General features: G+C 39.7%; 1 protein-coding gene and 1 long non-coding RNA gene across 4 annotated transcripts in view; one reads left to right on the top strand and one right to left on the bottom strand.

Moving 5' to 3' along the window:
* Window positions 1-12,237: 12,237 nt before the first annotated feature.
* LOC120237429 lies at window positions 12,238-23,672 on the bottom strand. The gene is made up of 3 exons (XR_005529947.1): window positions 23,568-23,672; window positions 13,623-13,810; window positions 12,238-12,378 (listed from the first exon to the last, which is right to left on the bottom strand). It is a non-coding gene; the product is annotated as an uncharacterized LOC120237429 (long non-coding RNA).
* The window catches only part of EXD2 (exonuclease 3'-5' domain containing 2), a 51,059-nt gene continuing 49,522 nt past the window's right edge, over window positions 23,177-24,713 (top strand). For 2 of the 3 annotated variants that reach the window (XM_039240718.1, XM_039240720.1), the window contains exon 1: window positions 23,177-23,255. The gene's annotated coding sequence lies outside the window, so the exon portion shown is untranslated. The remainder of the gene's footprint in view (window positions 23,256-24,713) is intronic. The other variant, XM_039240719.1, reaches the window with a different exon arrangement.

Raw genomic sequence — 24,713 nt, 5'->3', positions numbered from 1 at the left:
ACTATCAACTTTAGCTTGAAGGAACAGTTTTAAAACATGGGGTGGTTTTTTTTGTATTTATAAAGTAGCATACTATTCACATCCATCTTATTGAAAAAGTTAGCAAAGTTTGAATGTTTGTCTTGTTTCGTTGGTTGGTTTTGTAGTGAGAGAGAGAAAGAGAGAGAGAGCACAAACAGGGGAGAGTGGCAGATGGAGAGAGGGAATCCCAAGCAGGCCCCATGCTCAGCACGGAGACCCACTCAGGGCTCAATCCCACAACCCAGGAATCACAACTTGAGCCGAAATCAAGAGTCAGACACTCAACCAACTGAGCCACCCAGGCGCCCCAGAACATTTGTCTTTGTAAAAGAAAAGTCAAAGTTATTTATACATTCTGACAACTATTTTAATACTTTGACCAGAAATGCCTAGCAAATTTCTGAGTGAAGCCAAATATCTTTGTCACCAGTCCCCATTCCATCATAGGCCACTGTATTACAAAGATTCTGCTATTTAAGTCTTGTTTCTACCAAAAGGAACACACTGATGTCATCCCATAAGCACAAAAAATGTAAGATGGGCAAGCACCACTATCAGTCCATCTGCACTGTGGAACTCCTATGTCTCCCTCAAGATACCAGAATGACTCACAACCAGCTGGCATCCAGACCAAATAAGGATACCAGTGTCCATCTGTATATTAAATAGTAGCAAACCTGAATTTCTTAATTTTTTTAGATTTAAAATGTAAATAGAAATCTAACATTTTCTTTTAATATCCCAATGGACCATCACATACATCCTGGCTATGCCCATTCTACTCCACTCTGGGGACAATTACTTTAAAGGTTGGGGTAGCTTGGGCCCATTTCTACATTATTGCTGAGGAACACGAGGCCTAGACAGGTTGCAGTAAACTGAAGTCAGGAGAGACCTGGGTTCGAGCTTACTAAAATGGCTCCATCATTCATCAGCTGTGCAGTCTTGTGCATAATACATAATCACAGTCCTTCTGTTTTTACATTTGTAAAATAGAATAATATTGTAAAGTGGAGATAATACCTCATGGGTGTTGATGTGAAGATTAAACAAAATAATTTTGTTAATATAACCATAATACCTTTCTTAAACCCTCACAAATTAAGCACATTCCCCAAACCCTTGCTCTTAGCCTTGACCTCTATCCTCCATTTACAAGGATCATGGAGACCATCAGTTGAGAACTCCTTTAATTTTAAGGCTCCTCATCACAAAACTCCTCTTATCCAAGCACAGTGCTTTCAGTGTGCTCTACAACCATCTCATGTTATCTCCTCATGAACCTTGTTCCATCAATTATCCCTTTTTTCTATAGATTGATCCATTCCAATGCTACTAGCTTTTTCCCCTAAGTTGGGAACTATGGGGAACTTTTTCAATGTTTCCCAGCACTGAAAAAATGAAAAAAAAAATTTTTTTAACTTAGGTAATAAGCTAAATTCCACTTTATGTTCTTCCTTTATTTCTGAAAGGACACTATAAATAATAGCTTATTTGGTAATTGTAGATCTACTTCATTATTTTAAACTGCATAACAATGTTCTGTAGGCAACAAATATTTCTTGAGCCTCTACATTGTTCTATGCACTAAAGGTATAGCGGTTAACAAGCTGGAGTGGGAAACAGAAAGTCAGTGAGGTAAACAAGCAAAATATATGTTAGATGGTGATAAGTACTTTGAGTTTAAAATTTTTTTAATGTTTAATTTATTTTTGAGAGAGAGAGAGAGAAACCGCACAAGTGGGAAAATGGCAGAGAGAGAGGGAGACACAGAATCTGGAGCAGGCTCCAGGCTCCAAGCTGTCAGCACAGAGCCTGACTTAGGACTTGAACCCACTAACAGTGAGATCATGACCTGAGCCAAAGTTGGACACTTAACCGACTGAGCCACCTCAAATACTTTGAGTTTTAAATAGAATGATCAGAGAAAGCATCTCTGGGAAAAGTGACATTGAATACATATTAAAAGAAGGTGAAGGAGAAGCCTTTATGGATATCTAGGAGAACATTCCAAGAAGAGGAAATAGCCACTGCAAATATCCTGAGTCAGGAGAATGCTTGCCATTCAGTTATAGTTAACAATGTCTGTGTATGAGTGATGTTAATTACTACTCACATTCAGTCAAGGTCCTATCTGAATATACTAAACCAAAAGACTAAATTGTAAAGTTAACAGCAACCAGCAATTCTTATATAAAATAAGAGGAATCAGGAGAGAGATTCTTTTTATGTGCACACAGAAAAAGTTAGAAGAAAATATGCATTGCTGTTATTGTGCTCATTTCTGTAAGTGGTCACAAGGTTCTAGTTGACATTTATAACTGCTATCTTCCACTATACATTGATTATTTCCTTTGCCCTCCACTAGAACCTTTAGGTTTTTAGTCTGGTGGGGTGAACCAAACTTTCATTCCTGAACCTCTTTCAGGGTCCCACTTTTTTCTGATTGCTTTACAATTTTTTTAATGTTTTATTTATTTCTGAGGGGCTCAAACTCATGAACCGTGAGATCATGACCTGAGCCGAAGTTGGACGCTTAACCGACTGAGCCACCCAGGTGTCCCCTGATTGCTTTAATTTCCCATTACTCTTTCCTATTAGATGTGGAAGTACTCAGAGAATCTCTTGGATTCCAGAGAAAATCTTGGGAAACTGTCCCTATTATAGAAGGTAGCTATGCTCACCACTGTACCACCAACACTGTTCAAACTGTCCCTATTATGTGACAGAGATCCAGTTTACCCTTGGTATTTAAGATCAATCAACTCACTCCTTGAGTAATCTGTTTTTGGCTCTTGGTTCTGTGGCATGAAGAACCCAAAATGCCTAGGTGACATCTCAACTTCCCATTCAATGGAACTATTATTGTGTTTATGGTAGAAGCATTTCTCTGCTGGAACTAAGGCTTCCAAACCAACAGAACTCAAAGTTGCAGAAATGGGAAGTAAAAATTCTGGAAGTAAATTATTAGGTGTAAGAATGGGGAAATCTACTTCCATTTCCAACCTTTGATTTGTGGATCTGTTCATTCTGGCTATAGAAGAGACAGCATTATACATTGAAGGATATATTAATGTTGTAAGATAATCCCAATCTTCTTTTTTTAATGTTTTATTTATTTCTGAGAGAGAGAGAAACAGCGTGAGCAGGGGAGGGCCAGAGAGAGAGACACACACAGAATCCGAAGACAGGCTCCAGGCTCTGAGCTAGCTGTCAGCACAGAGCCTGATGCGGGGCTCAAACCTACAAACTGTGTGATTATGACCTGAGCTGAAGTCGGACACTTAACCAGTTGAACCACCCAGGCACCCCAAGATAATCCCAATCTTTCAAGATGTCATCTCCGCATTGGTATTGGCGTTGAAACCAAACCATCACTAGGCTGTTCGACCATTCCATCAGACCAGCTGCTTCTGCATAATGGGGTATGTGGAAAGACCAACGAATTCCACAGACACGAGCCTGTTACCACACTTCTTTTTTGGTGAAATGTGTTTCCTGATTAGAAGCAACACCATATAAAATACCATTGTGTTAAATACGGCATTCTGGTTAAGTCCACGGATGGTGGTGCTGGCAGAAGCATCATATGAGCAGGGAAGACACAAGCCATTCCCATAATATACATCTACTTCAGTAAGGACAGATTGCTATTACCTCTGTGATATAAGGGATCCAGTGTAACCAGTTTGCTACTAATTGGCTGACTGCCGTCCAGAGAATGTCATACTGAGGCGCCAGCCCAAGTCTTTTTTGCAAGTATGTGAGGCTTACTGGGGGCTTAGCCAGGTCAAACTTATTGGGGGAAAGCTGACGTTGTTGAATCCATGCACAGTCTTTATCCCTGTAACATAGCCACGTTTGTACTTGAGCTCCTTGAACAAACACTGTTGTGTCTGGAAAAAGGTAGAGTGACATTTATACTATGTATCCTCTTGTCCATCTGATTGAGAGCCTCCCCTGCAATCGATGGCCTTTTGTGAGCATTTTTATTGAAGTCAAATATCATTACAGCCTGCCCATTGGAAAGGTCCATCCACACCTTCTTTCTAATTATCTTCAAAGGCCTCTGTTCTTTCCAAGTCTCTAAGCATACAGTGAAATCATTAATAACTACTAATTAATTAATCAGTATATATCTGTTCTTCTGGCCAGTTCACCATCCAGATAGAGTGGACAACGAAATGTATTTTTTGGGGATCTACCCACTGAGAGGATTTTGCTTCGCCACTATTTTTCAAGGGTTTTCCAGTTAAGGGCTTTAATGCTACAGCAGTATTTCCTATTGGGTACAGAAGTATCTGAAAATAAGGTATGACACAAGTAACTCACATTGGTTGATTTTCAAATGTTAAATCAACCTTCAATTCCTCAATTTTTCTTTTTTTTTCTTGATCATTCTGACTGGAGGCTTACAGGTTTTATCAATTAAAAAACAACTTTTGTTTAAATTATGTTTATTGCTATTTTTTTCTGTTTTCTATTTTGTTGATTTTTGCTTCTATCTTGAGTATTTCCTTCTATTTCCCTTGTGCTTAATTTGCTCTTATTTTCTAATTCCTTAAGGTGAAAATACAGATTTTTGATTCTAGATCTTCTTTTAATATATAAACATTTAAAGCTATATATTTCCCTGTAAGCACTACTTTATCTGTATCCCACAAATATCAAAATATTTTCATTAACATCCACTTAAAAATATCTTTTTAAAAAATTTTTTTAATATTTATTCATTTTTGAGAGAAAGAGAGAGAGAGAGGGAGAGAGAATGCGTGGGGGAGGGGCAGAGAGAAAGGGAGACACAGAATCCAAAGTAGGCTCCAGGCTCTGAGCTGTCAGCACAGAGCCCCACGTGGGACTCAAATTCACCAGCTGTGAGATCATGACCTGAGCAGAAGTCCAATGCTCAACTGACTGAGCCACCCAGATGCCCCTTAAAACATGTGTTTAATGTTCATTTATTTTTGAGAAAGAGAGAGACAGAGCGTGGGGAGGAGAAGGGCTGAGAGAGAATGAGACACAGAATCTGGAGCTGTCAGCACAGAGCCTGACACAGGGCTCAGTCCCACAAACCATGAGATCATGACTTGAGTCCAAGTCAGGTGCTTAACCACCTAAGCCACTCAGGCATCCCTAAAAATATCTTCTAACTTCTCTTAATTTTTGACTTGTGGATTATTTAGAAGTACGTATACTGATTTCCAAATATTTTTTATTTTTCTTAGAATCTTATTATTTACAACCAATCCTAGTGTCAAACAAACTTTCTTCTGAATTTCCAATGTTTAAAATTTTATCAGTACTTACCAACTTGACAATAAACTATTTGTAAAAAAATAAATAAATAAAAATAAAACAATAAAAAAAATAAAAGAAATAAAAGAAAAAAATTTATCAGTACTTGTTCTTTGGCTTCACATATAGTCTATCCTGGTGAATATACCATTTGCACTTGAAAAGAATGTGTACTGTGTAATAGTTGGGCCTAGAGTTCTATTAATGTCAATTTGCACAAAGTAGTTAATTGTGTTGTTCAATTCTTATATGTCTTTGATGGTTTTCTACCTGGTTGGATTGTCAGGTTAAAGACTATAAAGAAAATTCACCTCATGCTGTTACTTGTAAGTGTTGACTCCCTGTCGGAATCTATTCGCTTTTGTTCACTCTCCAGTGTCTTCAGGTAGTTGTTTTTTAAGTATATTTTGTCCAGAGTTTTTGCTGATCCAGCACAGGGTCTTACTAGGATATACCATAAGGAGATGATACCAATAACATTTTATTAAGCTATCTGCTTAACTTAGGACACCAGGATCAATCACCCAATGCCAAAGATTCTTACATATCAAAACATTCTGAACACCATTTCATTTCTGCTGCTTCTTATGATAATTGTGCTCACATTGGTTCTTTTACTTTTACTGTTTAAATAAGCTTTTTATTTTAGAATATTTTAGATTTACAGAAAACTTGTGAAGATAGAATAAAGAGTTCCCATATATCCATATATCCGGCACCCAACTTCCCCTATTATTAACATCTTATCTTAGTATGTTAACTTTGTCATAATTAATGAACTAATATCATTACATTTTTATTAATTAAAGTCCATACTTTATTTAGAATACCTTAACTTTTAGTTGATAATCCTTTTTGTGTTCCAGGATCTCATCAGGGTTACCACTTTATATTCAGTTGACACGTCTCCCTCAGTTCCTCTTCACTGGGACTTTTCCTTGTCTTTGATGACCTTGAGAGTTTTGAAGAGTACTAAACAAGTATTTTGTAGAATGTCACTCAGTTGGGATTTGTCTAATGTTTATCCCATGATTAGACTGGGGTTGTCTGGCTGGCTCAGTTGGTAGAACATCTGACTCTTGATCTCAAGGTCATGAGTTCAAGACCCACAGTTAGCTGTGGATATTCTTAAAAAAAAAAAAAAAGAGGCAAGGGCTAGAAGCAAAAAAGCCTGGGGTTATGTGTTTTGGGAGGAAGGCCACAGAGTGCCATTTTCATCAAATTATATCAAGGGTATTGCTATAGACTGGATTGTGTCCTCCCTTAGCCCCACAAATTCCTATGTTGAGCCCAATTTGACTGTATTTGGGATAGGGCCTTTAGGAAATAATTAAGATTAAATGAAGTAGTAAGAGGTCCCTAATCCAACAGGATTAGTGTCCTTATAAGAAGAGACACTGGAGATCTCCCTCTATCCATCACCTGAGGACATAATGAGAAACGGGCCATCTACAAGCTAGGAAAAGAGTTCTTACCAGAAACAGAATTAGCCTTCACATTGGTCTTGGATTTCTCAGCCTCCAGAACTATGAGAAATAAATTTCTGTTCTTGAATCCATCCAGTCTATGGCATTTTGTTATGGCAGTCCTGGTTTATTTAGCCAGTCATACAGTATGACTTACAACCTTGATAATGTGGCTGAAGTAGTTTTGTCAGATTTCTTCAGTGTAAAGCCACTCTTTCCTCCCCTCTTGTCATACTATATTCTTTGTTGTTGCTGCTGCTGCTGCTGTTGTTGTTTTAAAGATTTTATTTTTAAATAATCTCTACACCCAACAGGGGGCTCAGACTCAGAACTCTGGGATCAAGAGTCACATGTTCCACTGACTGAGCCAGCCCGGTGTCCCCATACTATACTCTTTGGAAGGAAGTCCACTGTTGTCTCTTGACCCACATTGTCTTTGACCTCTGCTGCTTCAGGATCCCATATCTCCATTGGAATCAGGGAACCCACCTCAACTGTAACTTCTTCCTTTATCAAATCTGTCTACAGGAAACAGCCACCACATGGTTTACAGGGATACTGGTGCCTATCCACTAATATATTTCTCAATGCCTTGTTGTAGGTAGTGTCCTCTAGATTTCTTAAGTAAGATAGTGAGGGGGTGGCAATTCATACATGATAGATATACTCCAACACTGTATCTCCTTAAGCCTTTGGATCCTTCTTCTAAGTTATAACAGACAGTTCTTACATTTCAACTTCATTGAATGCAGGTCACTACTTAAAGCTTCAGTCAACCAACTTGTGAGAGCCGTTTCCAGCTGCACAAGCTAGCACATTAAATCAGGAATTGTAAAAGTGCTCATTAATTGAATTGAATTGGTTAATAAATCAAACCTGGGTTTGTCTTCCTTGTTTCTTTCTTTCCTGAAAAAAAAGAATCCATTCTTTCACATATTCTCCAAGTCTCCAAATATAAATCAGCAAAATATTGCAATCGTAAGAATAAGTCATTTCTTCCCAATTAGACTTGGAACATGTTGAGATCTGACCCTAGTTATGGATCTAGACCAGTGGTCCTTGTTGAGTTTGTGTGTGTGTGTGTGTGTGTGTGTGTGTGTGTGTGTGTGTGTGTTTTCTCCCAGGGTACATTTGGAAATGCCTGAAACATTTTTGGTTGTCACAACTTGGGCTTGGGGATATGTCACTAGAGCTAGTGGGTAAGAGGTCAGGGATGCTGCTAAATATCTTACAATGCACAGGACATCTGACAACAGTTATCTACAGCCCAACATGTTGACAAACCCTGATCTACAGGTAACAATGAGAGGTTGGGGTGGAACCTGAGGAAAATAGACATCCTCTAGATGATGTTATTACAGGGCTTTTAAGCAAGGAATGGAAGGCTGTCTCTACTGATTTTGGAGTTTAAAGAGATTTGGGCACTCTAGAATCTTAACTTTGAGCCAACCCAAATGTCACCATTCCAGTTTCAGTGTCATCCATTTCCCCATCAATGTCTTATCTTTCACTAGAGAGTTCTGGCATGGCTATGAAATCAACTTATGTTGTAATTCTGAAATCTGCACAATTAGGTTTTATGGATGATTTTCAGCAATATTACTTTGTAAGTATAAGGGATTCTTTAGGGTTGCCATGGAAGCTTTCTCTGTCACTAGAATTGAATGTTTAAAGACTTGAACATTCCATTTCTTATATGAGTTCCGGGTTGGGGGGGGGGCGGGATAAACGAAGCCACTCCCAACATAGAGTTGTTACAGTCACCATTACCATCAAATAGTCATATGTGACTCCAAAGCATTTGCTTTAGTGGACACTTCAACACAAATGACTAAAGGTGATAAGTTGATCATTTATGATGCCACTACATCCCATTTCCCGTTGACAACTTGCCTAGCATTGAATTTGAATTTAAGGATATAAACAAATGAACCCCAAATCCTATAGCTGAAAGTCAGGCTCCTAGAACTATTCTTGGGATCATGTTCTGTATTAGTCAGTTTTCAACAAATAAACTGTAGCAGTTATCTTAACTAAGAAATTCATACAAAGAGTTATTGGAGATGTCACAGGCATTGGGGAATTGAAAAGAGAAAGTGGAACAAAGAAGTAGTAACTGCAAGAAATAGATGGGGAAATAAAGGATCAAGGTTGGAATTATTGGGATTAAACACTTGAAAGAGGGGCCCTGGAGGGCTGGAATATAATATTCCAGGAGTATAAGCCACCTGACTTCTACTGTATCTCAGTAGCTCAGCACTGGGTCCCTTCGGGACTCAGGTCTCTGAGCGGGGTTGCTGCCTAGCTGGTACTGGTATCTCTAAGGAACGTGATAAGGCTAGTTCTGGAAGTATGGAAAAGAGTCCAGGGCCGCTGCTGGCATGAAGAACTGTTGCCTGGGTGACTCCAGTAGAAACAGGAAGCGAACAAGAAGCAGCAGTCCCTTCTCCCTTCCTGCCTCTCTCATCTCCCACTATTGACAGAAACTAACAGAGAGCCAAGCAGGTGAAGGAAAAATGTGAAACGCAGAGACCCAGCCTCAGCACCACAAAACTAAGCATAAATGGGTAGGCTTGAAGCTGAGGAACACTTTCTTTATAATCAGTACAGTCAGACACTCATTGCTCAAATTATATACGAAAAGATGAGGGGGAGGCAGGAGTCTAGGACATTTCACAAATTTCTAGCATTAGTAATTGAATGAATAGTGGAGAAAAGTAGAATAAATGTGGGGTCAGGAGTTAGAAAGGAGCTCACGTGCAGCATGTGAAAGGATCTGCAGGAGTTGGTAAATTTAGTTTGCGAAGCCTGGAGTCTAATAAAGTATAATTCAAAGTGTAGTCTTTGGACTAGCTGGTCTGCAATTTAAACAAAAAAAAAATTGCAGTAAAATATGCGTAACATAAAATCTATCACTTTAATCACTTTTACAATTATGGTAAAAATATATATATAACTTAAAATTTACCATTTTAACCATTTTTAAGTGTACAGTTCCATGGCATTAGGTATATTTACATTGTTTTGTAACTATCACCACCATCCATCTCCAGTTTTCCATCGTCCCAAACTGGAACTCTGTGCCCAATAAACAGTAACTTCCCATTCCTCTCTCCCCCCAGCTCCTGGTCACCACTATTCCACTCTAGACTCTATGAATTTGACTCTTCTAGCAACCTCATATAAGTGGTATAAAGCATTATTCATCCTTTTGTGTCTGGCTTATTTCACTCAGCATAAATACCTTCAAAGTTGACTCCTGTTGTAGCATGTATTATAATTTAACTCCTTTTTAAAGCTGAATAACATTTCAAATTCTGCAATTTGTTTTTTCAATGCATTTTTATTTGTTTATTTTTAAAGTAGACTCTATCCCCAATGTGAGCTGGAACTCATGACCCTGAGAGCAAGAGTCACATGCTCTACTGACAGAGCCAGCTAGGTGCTCCGCAATTGGTTTTTATCAGTCCTCAATGAGATCAAAGTTTGTTCCAGAATGTCAAGTATCTATGTCAGCAAGCATGTTTTTGTAGGAAGAATTTTTCAGTGAAGGAAACAGTAAGCTGATTTACATTTTGGAGCAAGGTCCTTTTCTAATTGTAGCCCGGGTGCTTTGAGTAGCGCTGGGAGTGGGTATTTGACTGGAGATTCAGAAATCATTATCGTGTAAAAGAAAATATCTAAACCAGAATCAGAATGCAGGGTTTTTGTATGATGTAATTTACATCTGCCTTCTACGAAGAAATGAGAATTTCTGATAAAATGCCTACACAAAATTCTAATAAAACCAAAGGGATTAAAACTTTTGAGAAGCCAGTTATGCACCCACTCACCTTTCAGTTCAGAGTATAGTGAATTTCACCAAATAGTCTAGTCTTTTTTGTATCTAATCTAAAGTGATTTTCTTTCTTTCTTTCCTTCTTTCCTTCTCTCTCTCTCTCCCTTCCTTCCTTCCTTTCTTTTTTAAAGATTTTATTTGTAAGTAATCTCTACACCCAACGTGGGGCTTGAACTCACAACCCAGAGATCAAGAGTTGCATGCTTCACCGACTGGAAACAGCCAGGCATCCCTAAAATGATTTTCTAACCAATCTCTTTCCTCCCAAATATCCTACCAAAAATAACTCTTTGAATTGGACTTCTTTTTTTTTAAATGTTTATTTATTTTTTGAGAGAGCCAGAGACAGAATGTGAGTGGGGGAGGGGCAGAGAGAGAGGGAGACTCAGAATCTGAAGCAGGCTCCAAGCTCTGAGCTGTGAGCACAAAGCCCGACACAGGGCTCAAACCTGTAAACCATGAGATCATGACCTGAGTTGAAGTTGGACACTCAACCTACTGAGCCACCCAGGCACCCCTGAATTAGACTTTTTTTCTTTTCTCTTTTATTTCCTTTTTTTTCTTTTCTTTTCTTTCATTCATTCATTCTTTCTTTCTTTCTATTTTTATTAGTTTTAAAAATTTACATCCTTGTTAGCATATAGTGCAATAATGATTTAAGGAGTAGAATCCAGTGATTCATCCCCTGCACATAACATCCAGTACTCATCCCAGCAAGGGTCCTCCTCAATGCCCTTTGCCCATTAAGCCCATCCCACCCCCACAGCCCCCTAGCAAACCTCAATTTGTTCTCTATATTTAAGTCTCATGTTTTGTCCCCCTCCCTAGTTTTATATTATTTTTGCCTTTCTTCCCTTATGTTCATTTGTTTTGTATTTTAAATTACACATATGAGTGAAGTCATATGATATTTGTCTTTCTGTGACTGACTAATTTCCCTTCACATAACACACTCTAGTCCCATCCATGTTGTTGCAAATGGCAAGATTTCATTTTTTTGATTGCCGACTAATACTCCGTTGTATGTATACACCAGAGCTTCTTTATCCATTCATCCATCGATGGACATTTGGGCTCTTCACATACTTGGCTATTATCGATAGCATTGCTATAAACATGGGGGTGCATTTGCCCCTTCAAAACAGTGTACCTGTATCCTTGGATAAATACCTAGTAGTGCAATTGCTGGGTCATAGGGTAGTTCTATTTTTAATTTTTTGAGGAACCTCCATACTGTTTTCCAGAGTGGCTGCACCAGTTTGCATTCCCACCAAATTGGACTTCTTAAAGGATAATAATTTTAAAAAAAGAAAAGGAAATTATGAATCAGATGCAGATATGAAATAAATACATGTCGAAGATTTAATTTAACTCATTAGTTAATGAGGGAGCTGGAAAAGATGTTACAATTGGTTCAAAGGAAAACCCAAAGACCAGGCAAATATCTAAGCCCATCAAAAATGCTGAAATATGTTTTCTCACACACAAAGCTGGCTTACTGGGGGGCGTTGGGGAGTGAGGTTGTCAATAGAAGCTTCACCTGACAGCATTTATTTGCACATCTAAAGACAATAACTATTTGCATTATCAGTTTTCTACAAATTTACCTATATCTCTTCAGTGTAAAACAGTTCAAGGACTATAGAAGGCAGAAACCCCGTAGAAGCTGATATGTGGGAAGGGTATGCTTAGAACAATGCCGGTTTCCATTTCCCAATAATCGTTTGGTCCATTTAGAAGTATCCTACTCTTGGCCTTCTTCCTTGTTGCAAGAGAGTAAAGAAAGTTTAATGTATGCTTATAACAAAATTATCTGAAATTTTTTCTTAAACACTTGTCTTCTAACATTGCTGATGTGGGAAAGTGAGGCAGCAATCTTGAAAGTATGAAAGTCAATAATTTTCACTGAATCCTCATGATTTTAGTATGACACCCCTATTTTTTTATTTTTTTTATTTTCTAAGGTTATCTATTTATTTTGAGGGAGAGAGCAAACAGGGTAGGGGCAGAGAGAGAGGGAGACAGAGAATCACCAAGCAGGTTCCACACTATCAGTGCAGAGCTGGATGTGGGGCTTGATTTCATGAACTGTGAGATCACGACCTGAGCCGATATCAGGAGTTGGATGCTCAACAGACTGCAGCACCCAGGCGCCCTAGTATGGCATCCCTATTCTTAACTAGACAAGGTATCTTCTACTTTATTGTCTCCAGGGAATCAATCCTAAACCTTCTGCAGGGGCTGAAAGAGCAGTCACTTGGCAGGTAGGGAGGAAATCAGGTGATCTAACTGCTTCTCAAATAGACTTTTAACCAATTATTCTGTTTTTCATCCCAACTTTGCCCCTGCTTCTTGAGGTATGTGGTGCTGCCAATTCTTGAGTCTTTGGTGGTTCTCTAGGGCAAACCAGGCTGCTCTTGGCTTGTCCTCTGATAGGGGAGGAGTCGGCTAAGTCACTTCCCACTATCCTCCTGCTTTCCAGCTTCCCAAATGTTAGTGATTTTATCTCCTGTTCTCTAAAAGACTGACTATACAAACAGACAACAGCCAGGCCCTATATGACAATAGAACTCTGACCTATGACTTGTACAGCAACCACCAGCCTGGGAAGCCAAATCACAGCCTCCAAGGCAAACAGCACAGAATGGTTAGAGCTCATTGATGGGTCCCTTCTTTATATTTTGCCCCTACTTCCAACACAGGACCAACCAGAGAAAGCCAAAGCAATCACATAAGAAGCCTGGCTTCTAGTCAGCCCATCTCCAGCTTCCCCATGATAATGACCTCCAATCACATCTGAAGCTGCCCCTGTTTTCACTATAAAATTTTCCCATTTGCCTGCCTGCCTTTGAGTCTTTGCCAAACACGCGTGGTGGTGGTTGACTCCCTACTAGGTTTGCTCTCGTTTTGTGGTCTTCTTTTTCTGTATCTTTTATACCTTAAAGTTTTGTGGGAGTTTTTTCTCATTTTTAAAGAGAAATTTTGGTAGGAAGAAGAGTTACCTGTGGCTCACTCCATCATCTTGAACTGGCGTTCTCTTCTTGTGTTTTTTTTCCCTCCCCGGGACTTAGATGTCAGTGGTCCACCTTTTACGCTCCAGCTTCAGAAGGCCCACAAATAACATTTGCTTTTCTTCTTGCAAACATTGATACAAAATTCAACACCTATTCAAGGTCCTCCAAAGAATCTCCTGGAAGTAAAACATTAGAGAATGATATACAAGTGACTTTCCTGAACTTTACCTATGAGAGATAGAAGACGAGGTTACATGATGTGTACACATCCCACACCAAAGAAGTTAAGCTCAACCCCCCAAATGCTTTAAACATTTCTTTCTCCCTCAAAGTCTCTCCTCTGAGATGTCTTTCTCTTTCCCCCAGGAAGCTGGGAGCCTTGCTGACTCCTCCCTTTATCTCTGATTGCTCTCCTGAATTTTCTAATTTCTCAGTCTTTTACCCTACAAAGCAATTCAGCTCAACCCCCATGAGCACCACTCTCTAGGGAACAAAAGGAATGCTGAGTCACCACCCTTTCAGCCCCTCTTGTTAGGTGAACTTGTCCCATGGCACTGAGACTATCACCCTAATTTGATTTTATTTCATTTAAAGCTATGTTTATTTAGGGGCGCCTGGGTGGCTTAGTTGGTTAAGCGTCCGACTTTCGCTTGGGTCATGATCTCGCGGTTCGTGGGTTCAAGCCCCGCGTCGGGCTCTGTGCTGACTCCCAGCTCAGAGCCTGGAGCCTGTTTCAGAGTCTGTCACTCCCTCTCTCTCTGACCCTCCCCTGCTCACGCTGTCTCTCTCTCTCCTAGAAATAAATAAAACATTAAAAAAAAAAAAAGCTATGTTTATTTATTTTGAGAGAGAGAGAGCCCGAGCACAAGGAGGGGTATGCAGAGAGGGAGAGAGAGAGAGAATCCCAACCAGGCTCTGTGGTGACAGCTCAGGGCTCTGTCTCACAAATTGTGAGATCATAACCTGAGCCAAAATCAAAAGTTGGACACTTAGGGGTGCCTTGGTGGCTCAGTCAGTTAAGCATCCGACTTCAGCTTAAGTCATGATCTCATAGCCTGTGACTTCAAGCCCTGCTTCAGGCTCCAAGGCTGGCGCCTGCTTCAGATTCTGTGTCTCCCTCTTTCTCTGCCCCTCTCCCACTAGTGCTCTATCTCAAAAATAAGTAAACATTAAAAAAATAAATTAAAAAAAAGGAGTTGGATGCTTAACTGACTGATACACCCAGGTGCCCCAGTCTTACCCTCATTTTAAGGGGCCTTCATGAATTTCTTCTTTTCCAAGAGGTAGTCTCAATCCAGCTCTGTAGGAGAGAGAAAAATTCCATATATCTCTAAACCACAAAAAAAAGATACCTTTTCTCATTTGCTAACAAATAGTCTTTTTGTCTTTCCACCTAGCTTGTAAGTTTCTTGAGTGCCAAGCTACATATTTTTATAATCTGTATAGTACCTCATAATATTATAAAAGTTTATCGAAGGGATCAGTGGACAGAAGGGATAGATAGAATTTTGATGGAAGGGAATAAGATTTTCAGAAAGAGCCTATTTAGTGTTCCTCTAAGCTTTGACCTTTATCTTCAACACACTAAACAAATCCAATAAAGTGTTTTCACCTTTATTGTATATCTTGAAGTCTGGGCCCTGTATTCAATAGGGTTTTTTTGTTTTGTTTTGTTTGTTTTTAAGATATTATTTTTAAGTAATCTCTACATCCAGTGTGGGGCTGAAACACACAACCCCAAGATTAAGACCTGCATGTTCTACTAACTGAGCCAGCCAGACTCAGTTTTTAGTCAACTTGTGTGGTATGCATTCAGTAGTAATACCTTTCATTTCATGTATAAGTTAGGATTGGGTTTCATTGCTGATAACAAAGACTTCACTGTAGCCACTTAAAAAATTAGTTTTTTGTGGGGGGGGCACGGGGATGGCTCAGTCGGTTGAGTGTCTGACCTCAGCTCAGGTCACGATCTCATGGTCCGTGGGTTTGAGCGCCACATAGGACTCTCTGCTATTAGAGCCGAACCTGCTACAGAGCCTCTGTCCCCCTTTCTCTCCACCTCCTCTGCTTACGTACTCTCTCAAATATAAATAAATAAATACTAAAAAAAAAAACAAAAACAAAAACTGAGAGTCTAGTGCAAAAACTTTTGTTTATACCTTATTGGCCAGAACTTAATCACGTGGTCATATCTATTACCAATGAAGACAGAAAAAATATTTTTGAATGCAATTTAAATGTATTTTTAACTGCAATTTTAAATGTTTTTTTTTTTAAAGACACATATGGGGTGCCTGGGTGGTTCAGTCAGTTAAGCATCCAACTTTGGCTCAGGTCACAATCTCACAGTTCATGGGTTCAAGCCCCGTGTCTGGCTCTGTGCTGACAGCTCAGAGCGTGGAGGCTGCTTCTGATTCTGTGTCTCCCTCTCTCTCTGCCCCAACCCTGCTCCTGCTCTGTCTCTCTCTGTCTCAAAAATAAATAAACAAAAAAAATTTTTTAATAAAAAATAAAATAAAAAAAGACACATTTATTTAACATCATGATCAGACTATTACATTTAGCAATCATCAACATGGGCACAAGAAAACAATCTACATTAAAACACTTTGTTGGAATGCTTTACACTTTCCACCAGAACAGAAACTAAAATAACCTGTTATACAATTAGTCACAAATGCAGTCTCAAGCTTTTTGCCCATACACATGAGTATTGTTTAAAACATGCCTTCTTTGTAGCAGCTAGACCCTGCCACCACTGTGCTTGGCTGAGCTCACAAATCTTTGTAACCTGTGGCATCCCTGTCACATCTCTGGCTCTCCTCTCCTGCTAAGCTTTGTTTCCTGGTGTAATTAAACCTTCTTCCACTGCCATAGCCACTGCTGTTGGAACCACCATAGCCATCTTGGTTTCGTGGTTTGGCAAAGTATTGGCTTCCATCACCATAGTGGCCAGAGCTTCTGCCTCTAAAATTTCCTCCTTTCATAGGTCCAGAATTTGAAGATTGCTTGTTGTAATTGCCAAAATCATTATAGCTTCCACCACTTCCAAAGTTGCTTCCATCATTACCAAATCCATTATAACCATCTCCACTGCCACCATATCTACAACCACCTTGACTGCCACCGAAGCCACCTCGCCCACTGAAGTTTCCTCCATGACCAAAGTCATTGTTCCCACCAAAACCATCTCCACGACCACCACCAAAGTGTCAGAACCACTTCAACCTCTTTGGCTGGAGGAAGCACTAGCCATCTCCTGCTTAGACAGAGTTCTCCTTACTTCACAGTTGTGGCCATTCACAGTATGGAATTTTTGAATGACAATCTTGTCTATAGAGTCATGGTCATCAAATGTTATAAAAGCAAAGCCTCTTTTTCCACTGCCTCGGTCAGTCATGATTTCAGTCACTTCAATTTTCCTATACTGTTCAAAATAATCTCTTAGATGATGTTCTTCGGCGGCTTCTTCAATGCCACCGACAAAAATCTTTTTCACAGTTAAGTGGGCACCGGGTCTTTGAGAATCTTCTCTGGTGACAGCCCTCTTTGGTGCCACAGCTCTTCCATCCACCTTAGGTAGCCTTATATTCGTGGCTGCATCCACCTCTTCCACAGTGGTGCAAATGACAAACCCAAACACCCAAACACCCTCTGGGGTGCTTGGTGTTTGGATCTCTCATTACCACGTGGTCTGTAAGTGTTCCCCATTGTTCAAAATGGCTCCTCAGACTCTCATCAGCTGTTTCCAAGCTCAAACCTCTGATGGAAAACTTAGGCAGCTGTTCAGGCTTTTTGGGAGGCTCTGACTTAGACGTAATGGTGGTGGGAGGGGAGACTTCAATGATGCTTCCTGGGCAGCATTCACGGGGAGAAAGCTTAAATACAGTTTTTAAATGCCCCCTGACTTTTGCTATCAGGCAGAGGGGAGAATGGAGATATTGGGTAGGCCACTGACACTTCCTGCCATAATTTCTCTTGAATTTTCTGTATATGACACCCCAGGCTGTGGAATTAAGTTGTCCTCAAAATCAATGAATAAATGAACAAAGAATTTTTAGACAAATCAAGCAATTCATGGCACAGTACTCTAAAATGAATTGACTTTATTTCTAGAGCAGTTTGGGGTTTACAGAAAACTTGAACAGAAAGTAGAGTGTTCCCATACTCTATTCCCCCTACCCCAATACACACATACACATACAGTTCCCGCTTCTATTAAATCTTGCACTGGTGTGGTACATTTGTTACAATGGACTGACCAATATTGATAAATTATTACCAGCTAAAGAAAATAGTGTATTTTAGTGTTTTCCCTTTGTGTTGCACAATTCTATATGGGTTTCGGTACATGCATAATGTCATGTATCCCCCATTACAGTATCACACAGAATAGTTAAACTGCCCTAAAAAATCCTCTGTGCTCCACCTCTGCACCCTTCCTTTCCTCCCCAGGAACCCCTAGCAACCACTGTAGCCACAGTTTTGCTTTTTTCATGCCATGTAGTTGGAAACATACAGTATGTACCCTTCTCAGACTGGCATCATTCACTTAGCAATATGCATTTAAGATTCCTCTATGTCTTTTTGTGGCTTGATAGCTCATTTCTTTTTGTTGCTGAATAACATCCCATTGTATGGATGTGCCACAGTTTGGTTATACATTCACCTAAGAAGAACATCTTGGCTGCTTTCAATGTAAGAGTAAAGCTGCTATAAACATTTGTGTGCAGGTTTCTGTGTGGATTTAAGTTTTTACTCATATGATAATACTGTATTTAGCTTTGTAAAAACCTACAAAATATCTTCAGAAGGGGCTGCACCATTTTGCCTTCCTACCAGTAATGAATGAAAGTTCCTCTTGCTATATATCCTCATCACTATTTGGTGTTGTCAGTGTTTGAATTTTAGCCATTCTAAAACGATTTAGCCATTCAATGATATGATGTTATCTAATTGTTGTTGTTGTGGGAGGGGGGAAGGGGGTAGAGGGAGAGAGAAGCAGGCTCCATGCTCAATGCAGAGCCTGATTTGAAGCTCGATCCCATGACCCTGGGATGATGGCCTGAGCAAAAATCAAGAGTCTGACGCTCAACTGACTGAGCCACCCAGGTGCAAAATTGTTGTTTTAATTTACAATTTCCTAGTAACATATAATGTTGAACACATTTTTATATGCTTATTTGGACAACCTATATCTTCTCACCTTACTGAGGTGTCTATTCTCACTTCTCACCTCACTGAGGTATCTATTCAAATCTTTGCTCACTTAAAAAAATTTTTTAACTTATTTTTGAGAGAGAGAGTGCGAGTGAGCGAGGGGCAGAGAGAGAGGGAGAGAGAAACCTGAAGCGGGGCTCGAGCTCACCTGATACAGGGTTCAAACTCACACACTGTAAGACCATGATCTGAGCCAAAGTGGAATGCTTAACCGACTGAGTCACCCAGGAGCCTCATCTTGGCTCACTTGCTAATTGGGTTGTTCAGTTTCAAAATTTCCTTTTATATTCTGGGTAATAGTTCTTTATTAGATAAGTGTTTGCAGATATTTCCTCTCAATCTGTGGCTTATCTCTTCATTCTCTTGTCTAATCATTTTTTTGGCATAAAGTTGTTCATCATATTTTGTAGTTTCTTAAATCTCTGCCTATTTTGTTATATCCCCCTTTTTAGTCCTAATATTATTTATTTGTTGCTACTTCTCTTTGATCTAGATCAGTCTCGCAGAAACTTGTTTTCCTTATTAGTCTTTTCAAAGATCTAACTTTAGTTTTTTTGGTCATCTGTATTACATCTTTTTCTATTTTATTAATTTATTCTCTGATCTTTATCTTCTTCCATTTTGGATTTATTTTTTTGTTTCATCTACTGTATTAGGATGATCACTTATATATTTAAGTTTTACTTTCTTATTTTCTAGTGTTAAAAGTTATAAGGTTATTAATTTACCTATATCCTATAAATTTTCATATCTAGTACTTTTATTACCTCTCAAATCTAATATTATAACTTTCCATTAGGATTTCTTCTTTGATCTTTCAGTTATTAAGATGTTTTTTAAACCTTCAACTATATAGAGTTTTAACAATAATTTTATTATCGACTTCTAACTTAATTGTACTATCATCAGAGAATGAGATCTGTATGATAGCAATTTTTTGCAATTTGTAGTAAGTTGCTCAATGGCCTAAATAAAAGTTAAATTTCTTAAATTTTCCTTGGGTGAGTTTTTTGTCTGTTTGTTTTGTTTTTGTTTATATGCCTTTTGTTGCTGCTTCATTATCCTTTTTAAAAAAATTAATTTACTTAAATTCAAATTAGTTAACAATGTAGTATTGGTTTCAGGAATAGAACCCAGGGATTCAGCACTTATGTATGACACCCAGTATTCATCCCAATAAGTGCCCTCCTTAATGGCATCACCCATTTAGCCCATCGCCTTCCTTATAAGTTTTAAAAGTAGTTGTGTTCTCAAAATGCTGGATGCAAGAGTCCTATACGTGTTCCTTAGAAACTATTAATTAATGGTGTTGGAGATGTTCCTGCAACGACTGGTGATGCTTGGATATCTTTACCTATGTAGGTGTTATTGACTGAACGTTCTGTGTCTTCTCAAAATTCATATGTTGAAAAGTAACCTCCAGTATAATGGTATCAGGAGGCAGGGACTTTGGGAGGTGATTAGGTTGTGAGAGTGGAACCTCATGAATGAGATTAGTGCCTTATAAAAGAGGCCCATGAGAGCTCCTTATCTCTTGGCCAAGTGAGGGCACAGTGAAAAGACAGCAGTCTCTAAACTAGGTAGCAGGCACTCACCAGACAAAAAAACTCTGTCAGCACCTTGATCATGGACTTCCCAGCCTCCAAAACTATGAGAAATAAATTTCTGTGTTTTTTTAAAAACATTTACTTATTTTTGAGAGACATAGTGCAAGGAGGGGAGCAGCAGAGACAGAGGGAGACACAGAATCCAAAGCAGGCTCCAGGCTCTGAGCTGTCAACACAGAGCTCAACGTGGGGCTCGAACCCACGAACTGTGAGATAATGATGTGAGCCAAAGTTAGGCGCTCAGCTGACTGAGACACCCAGACACCCCTAAATTTCTATTGTTTAGAAGCCACCTAGTCAATGGCATTTTGTTACAACAGCCCAAACAGACTAAGACAAAGAATGAGGCACTTACTAAAATGCTGACTGGAAATCCTTTATGCACAGATGGGACTTGGTGGGTCAGAACTTCAATGTAGGACGATTCCTTATCGACCCAGACAGTTTATTATAGTGTAGGGGAAGAAAAATTCTTCCTCTTCCATTCTAAATTATTCTAGCTGGTCTATTAATTAAATTGACATAAAACAGATTAACAGAAGAAAACAAACTGAGAGTCCTATAAGAGACCCAAGGATAAGCCAGGCAATTGAGGCTTAAATGCCATTTTAAACTAAAGAATAGGATAGGGGCCAGGGGATTCAAAGGGGAGGAGGAAAATTCCCAGGACAATAAGAAGAGCAGATATTTGGCAATTAGATAATGGGCCGGCCATACATTAAAAGTTATATCTGGTAATAGATCTCTTTCTGAGCCAGACCCCCATTCTAAATTCCGTTAGGTAGTTAAAGGACCTTAAATCTTTCCTTAAATCTGTTGGGTCTTAATTGCCTTTAGCTTAAAATAATCCACACGTCAGAATGGCATATGTCGGTCTCATGTATTCTGCTCCTCCTCAATGGGATCCCTCAAATGTCAATATTCTGCCTTTCCAATCAAATTTTTGTCTTATAAAATTACACTGAGATTTGTTTGCTATTATCTCCATTCCTATTCTTTTTCTTCTTAGGGTTTATAAGCTTTTTACTCATTTACTTGCCTTTAAAAAAAAAAACCAACCTTTTTATTGAAGTATATATGCATCCAGGAAAGTGTCCACAAATATGCAACTGAACACACATGTAAACCAGTACTCAGATTAACAAACAGAATTATTATCAGCACTTCATGAGCCTCCTCATGCTTTCTTCCAGAGTCATTACGTTGACTTCTAACAGCATGGATATTTGGGTAGTTTCCAGTTTAGAGCTGTTGCCAATATGGGTATGGGTTTTTTGGTATATGTCCATTCAATGAACATATTGACACATTTCTGTTGGGCATATACCTAGAAGTGAAACTGTTGGGACAAAGGCTATGCATATATTCAGCTTTAGGTGATACTGCCAAACAGTTTAACAAAGTGATCGTACCAATTTATGTACCCTCAGAAGCATGTGAGAGTTCTGGTTGCTCCACAACTTTGTCAATATTTGGTGTTTTCTTTTTCATTTTAGTCTTTTTGTTGAGTTTGGTATCTCATTGTGGTTTTAATTTGCATTTCTTTTTTACTTTTTTTTGCATTAAAAAATGCAAATATTTCAGTTTGGAGCAGATTAAACTGCAAGGGGTTAATCCTCTACATCTCCCATAAATTTTTCCCTTGTGAGTACTTACCTAAAGGAACTTAGACGTGGGTTCAAGCCCCGCATCCGGCTCTATGCTGACAGCTCAGAGCCTGGAGCCTGCTTCAGATTCTGTGCCTCCTTCTCTCTCTCTGCCCCTCCCCTGCTCGTGCTCTGTCTCTGTCTCTCAAAAATAAATAAACATTAAAAAAAAAAAAAAAGGAACTTAGAACCTCTTTTCCTTTACAGGAGGCAATATAATGTAGCGAATGAGGGCAACACACTTTGTAAGAAGATATACTGAGGTTTGATTCCCAGCTCCAATGCTTACTTGCTGCTACCTTTCTCCATTTTATGTAAAATGTTACTGATAATAGTACTGTTCCAGGAGGTTGTTGTGAGGATTAAATGAGGTAAAATACATAAAACAATTTGCAAAGTTCCTAGCACAGTGTATGCACACAGTCAACAAATGGCATCTATTATTACACCTTACATTGTTTATGCACATAGCATTTCTCCTTGTTACACATTCTATGACAAAGTAACACAGAGCACACACTAGCCTCTTCACATAAAATAGTTACTGATAAAAGATTGGTTTAATGAATGATTTTAAATATAAGCATAAAGTATTGTGGTTATTGTTATGCAAGATGGCACTAACTGTTATAATGGCAATGGTATAAAATGCACTGCTACTCAAGAATACATTAATTAAACAAGTGTCTCCCCTATTTACCTTCATGATTTAACAGTTAAAATTAGAGCAGTAGAATAACATTACTGGAGCTAATAAGAATAACAACTAGATGTTCCATACTGCATTTGTGAGGGTTCCAGAGGTTTCTTCTTTTAAAACCAAAATCAAAACACACAAAAATACCACCCCAGAAACAAAAACACAAAAACCCCTTTTCTGAAGAGACGTTAGGCCTTTCCAATTTTAACAGATCCTTTGTTCAGCACTGGAGAAACTGGGGAGGACACAGCTGTCCTAGCAGCTTCCGTACAATATGGCGTCGCCCATTTATATACACCGACTGGGATTACATCCTCCTAGCCCGTCGCAGGACCGGAAGTGGTTTCGGCCCTAGTGGATCCGGGTGGGTGCGCGCAGGTGGCGGTGGAGGGTTCCAGCTCTTCAGCGTGAGGTGCCGCAGGTGTTCGGATTGGGGTCCCGGTCGCAGGTGAGTGAGAATCAGGGACCCGCGAGGCCTTTCACCCGCCTTCTGCGAGGGAAGGAGGGGGTCTCCAGCGCGGATTGAGGGGAAGGGTTGTGGAGCTGGCGATGTCACTGTCTGCGGGGGCGACTTATTGCGCGGACCCCGCCGTCCGCGAGCGACTTGGCCCAGCCCTTCTTCCCGCCCCGCCGCGGCCTCCTCGCTCCCCTGCCCCGCGGCGGTTCGGCACCCAGGTGTGCGACGGGGACTCTCGTCCCGGGCCGCGGCCCCCCCACGCGCCCCCTCGAACCCCCTTCGTCTCTCTTGAGGAGCACGTACCAAACCTTCATGGTTTCTTGACCCAGTCGGCTCAAAAGGAGGCACCGCCCACAGCACCTGGCAACTCTTTGGGCGCCGCGGCGTGTTCCACGCGGCCGCAGTGACGGTTTCTTCCCCGCGGTTCGTGGGGACCTGCCCCCGCCCCCGCTGTTACCACCCCTTTCCTCCCAGACCACACCCGCTGCTCTGGGCCTTGCTGGGAGCCACCTCTTTCTCTTTTCGCATCCCTGGGATCGAAACTAGAACCCTAGTGATCAGTACAAAATTGGTCCTGGCTCATTAAAATATAAGCAACCCCAGCCCTTTCTAAGCTTTTGATATACCGATTGGACGCAAACAGACTGTCTTAAGTACCCACGCCTTGAAAACATTACATTAATTTTACGGTATTTTAAAAATTGTATTACGTGGATAGAAGGAACCTCAGGAGAAGATTTTGTTAATTATCAGAATTCGGAAGTGCAGAAGACCAGCAGTTTATTGGGGGAAGTAATGATTCGTTTCTGTCAAGTTGAGTTCGTTTTAAAAACGTATATATTCTTTTATATTTAGTTTAGGTGTAGTCCATGCATACAGTCTCTTAAAAAAATTCATGTAAGAAACTTAAACAAAATGGATATTTGATCTCTTTCCATCTCCATCTTCTTTAACCTCTTAGCTCTAAAGTAAGAACTGTTACCAGTTTGGGATGTGTTATTTCACTTTCTCTTTCTTTACATTTAGTGCCAAGGTGTTTGTTTATAGAAGTTACATGGATGTAAGAGTTCATGTTAAATTTTTACTAATACATAATTTACAAATACACCATATTGTACCTCTTCAGCGACTTGACTTTTATATTTAAAAATGGACCTTGGAACTTTTTCTTGGTCCATAGGTAGAGAGACCTACCTTCTTCTTTCTACTTTCTCTGTAAATTCCATGGTATATTAAGATTTCACAATATATGAGGTTCCAGAGATTGTTTACAGTTAGACACATGGCAGAGGACCTCCTTCCACATGTGTCTGTGTGCCCATGTGAACATTTCAAACCTACAGATTGAATTGCTGGGTGGGAGGGTGTGGACATCTAAGGCTAAACTGCCCACCACCAGTGTATAATAATCTCTGTTTCCCTAGCTCTTTTAAACATGTGATGCTATCT

Source organism: Hyaena hyaena, unplaced genomic scaffold (genome assembly GCF_003009895.1).
Source record: "Hyaena hyaena isolate Hyena2069 unplaced genomic scaffold, ASM300989v1 scaffold_179, whole genome shotgun sequence".
In the NCBI taxonomy this organism is placed as follows: domain Eukaryota; kingdom Metazoa; phylum Chordata; class Mammalia; order Carnivora; family Hyaenidae; genus Hyaena; species Hyaena hyaena.
This window is presented reverse-complemented; position numbering and strand designations above follow the sequence as displayed.